This window comes from Bos javanicus, chromosome X (genome assembly GCF_032452875.1).
Source record: "Bos javanicus breed banteng chromosome X, ARS-OSU_banteng_1.0, whole genome shotgun sequence".
Lineage (NCBI taxonomy): Eukaryota > Metazoa > Chordata > Mammalia > Artiodactyla > Bovidae > Bos > Bos javanicus.
In genome coordinates this window covers 65,001,700-65,005,077 of record NC_083897.1, presented here as the reverse complement: position 1 = coordinate 65,005,077, position 3,378 = coordinate 65,001,700, and the positions used below count along the sequence as shown (strand labels likewise).

Sequence of the window (3,378 nt, the reverse complement as noted above, 5' to 3'; positions counted from 1 at the left end):
GGCTAGGAATGGGTCCTGAGCATAGATCTAAATTACAAGAAATAGAGAAGAAATTCTGTCAGCACTAGGCTTAAGCAGACTTTTACACTATCTGCAGGGAATGAAGAGGCAGGGGAAGGCTAGTTTGTCAGGAAACTGGTAAGGATATGGGGCAAATAAAATACACAGGAGCCCAAATTTGTAAGATAATTATAATCTCAATTTTGTCACATCAAGAGGAGAGAACAATTTCTCTCTCCTGTCCTAGCACTTAATGGGCAATTTGCCAGGGAATTTAAATAAATTTATCTTGTAATGTCACCATGAGAATCTTAGATCATTCCAGTACTGTCAAGCTTATTTTATGTACTTTGGACACTGAGTCTTTGAGGGTTAATGTGAATTGCTAAGAGCTACACAGCTAGTAATTATGATGATAATAAACAATAATGGTGACAACATTTATTGAGCACCTGCTATTAAGCTGATTTAGACATAGTCACTGTTATCTGGTAGTAGAAGATACTGAGCTGCTTGCTTGATCTCTCCACCTCCTCACTTTTCTTCAGCAGGGTCCCAGGACCCTGGAGATGTGTACCCACCTGCATGCAGGAGTAGCCCACAGTGTGACTCTCCCAGCTTTCCAGAGGGATTTATTTTTGCACTGTTCTATGCCCAGTTGGTCAAGGAGGAGCCCAGTGGGTCATTTGCCAGTGCTGTTGACAGTGGAGCTAGGGTTGGGACCCTGTGTTTTATGCCGAAGGACCAGCTTGATAGAGGGTGTGGATAGGAGACCTGGAATATTGCAGGATCCATTGCTTCATTCCATCAGCATGATGACCACACATGGGTCAGCTTCAGTTGAAAGAAATGTGAGCTTAGAATCAAGCAGATCTGGGTTCAGAATCCAGGAACTAGCCCTAGAACCTTGGAAACTTGCTAAAGCCCTCTTGGCTTGTGTTCCCTTATATGTTAAATGGGGCCAATAATAACCACTTCATTGCCTGTTAACTCTTGGGAGAGTTAGCAGAAATAACTTGTAGAGTCCAGTCCAGTACCTGACATTACGTGTTTTAAGTGAAAGTCAAAGTCGCTCAGTCATGTCCGACACTTTGTGACCACATGGACTATACAGTCCATGGAATTCTCCAGGCTAGAATACTGGAATGGGTAGCCTTTCCCTTCTCTAGGGGATCTTCCCAACCCAGGGATTGAACCCAGGTCTCCTGCATTGCAGGTGGATTCTTTACCATCTGAGCTATCAGGGAAGCCCAGATGTTCAATAAATAACAGTTGTCACAAATGAATGTCTCCCGTGTCACCAATGGCAATTCTCTTTCAAACTACCAGAAATTAGTTAAAATTTTTTGGACTTTTTTTTAGTTGATAATTCTACATTTTCTACTTGTCTTTTAATTTTTTTACAAAAAGCCAAGTTGCTTTACATTGGACCACCAGGGAAATCCCTATACCTAATTGTTTATGTTGGCTTAAATGTTGAATATGACTGTTTAAAGTTGCCTAAAGTTTCCTGATGAGAATTTGTAGATCATTACTTTGAAATTATGTAAAAGACAAAGACACATTTTTTCCTATGCATTTGGAGGGAACTCATTCTCCCAAGTATACAAAACAGAAAACTGTCCATTTTCTGCACCTCCCATTTTTTCTCCTGGTTGTGACTAAAAATTTATCACTTGAAGCAGACATTGGAAAATAATCATTACTACTTCTTTCATTATTTGCTTCATGAAGTTATTGATAAAATTCTATGAACCAAGCCCTAGTCTAAATGTATAATGTTCCTATTTTTAAAAAGCCTATCTCTTCTAGTTTTTCCCTAGCTTATGCTGCCTTACCAAATGATGCCCCATTTGGTAGCTTGGGAGCTCAGCCATTCTAGAATTTGAGAAATAATCTGACTGTAAGTGCATAGTGTTAATCACTCAGTTGTGTCCAGCTCTTTGTGACCCCAGGGACTGCTGCCCACCAGGCTCCTCTTTCCATAGGATTTTCCAGGCAAGGATACTGGAGTGGGTTGCCAACTCCTTCTCCAGGGGATCTTCCTAACCCAGGGATTGAACCTAGGTCTCCTGCACTGCAGGTGGATTTTTTACCATCTGAGCTATGAAGGAAGCCCATAAATGCATAATGAAAGTGAAAGTGAAGTCGCTTGGTCGTGTCTGACTCTTCTTGACCCCATGAACTGTAGCCTATCAGGATCCTCCGTCCATGGGATTTTCCAAGCAAGAGTACTGGAGTGGGTTGCCATTTCCTTCTCCAGGGGATCTTCCTGACCCAGGGATTGAACCCGGGTCTCCTGCATTGTAGGCAGATGCTTTACCATCTGAGCCACCAGGGAAGTCCCCATAAGTGCATAAGACTGGATTAATTATAACCATTGGTATGTGAATCACCATTATCATTTCAGCAAACATGGCTCCATTGGTAAAATTGGTTAATCAATCAAAAACTAAAACAATATATTGTATACACATTGTGAATATTCAGTTTTAGGAGATAATGCCAACTTTTCCATCAAGTAGTTGTACAATGTATACTTCTGCTAGTAATGCATAGTTGTTGATCTACATTCCCTCAAATGCCTGGTTCTTTCAAACTTTAAAAATGTTATCAGTACAGAAGGTATAAAAAGTTCGATTTCCTTCTTGCCTGCCCTCCCTGGATAAGGAAGTTCCATTACGGAAGTTGAGGTTTAGAACTTTTCCTACATACCTGAAACCAAATGGAATCAAATACATGAACATTCTCAGCAAAATGAGAATTACTGGTGATATTCTAGGCCTGTTGTGGTGAAAGGTTTTTAAAATTGAGGAGGAAGAAAACAATTTAAAAATAAGCAGTACCCAATTTAAGAGCTGAACTCCAAGAGTTGGTGATGGACAGGGAGGCCTGGCATGTTGCGATTCATGGGGTCGCAAAGAATCGGACATGACTGAGTGACTGATATGATCTGATCTGAATTTAAGAGCAGAGGACAAAGTGTACTCCAAAATTTACAGTGCAGTGAGGCTTATCTGTGACTCATAAAGAACATATTTTCCTGCCTAAAATTCTAGAATAATGGCAAATTGAAATATGAATTTTCACTTGTTTCTGTTTTTCCAGTAAAGGATACTTATTTCTAAACTGTTGGTTAACCTGTTAGAATATAGATACTCTCTTAAATGTGCTATTTGATGGATATAAACATAAAAACATGGAAAATAACATGAGACAAACTATTAATTATGGGTTCTAACAAATCACATTTTGTTCAGAAGACTATTCATTTGTGAAGTTGTGGTCCCATTTCATTCATCATGTCAAAAATATGTGTTCATTATACCACAATTTTGAAAAGTTGTTGCAGTTTCCCATAGTAACTGTTTTATATAT

At 39.5% G+C, this 3,378-nt stretch overlaps 1 non-coding gene across 1 annotated transcript; it reads right to left on the bottom strand.

Annotated features, from left to right (window-relative positions):
• Positions 1-569: 569 nt before the first annotated feature.
• LOC133243608 (small nucleolar RNA SNORA35) lies at positions 570-698 on the bottom strand. The gene has a single exon (XR_009735159.1). It is a non-coding gene; the product is annotated as a small nucleolar RNA SNORA35 (small nucleolar RNA).
• Between the last annotated feature and the right edge of the window lie 2,680 nt (positions 699-3,378).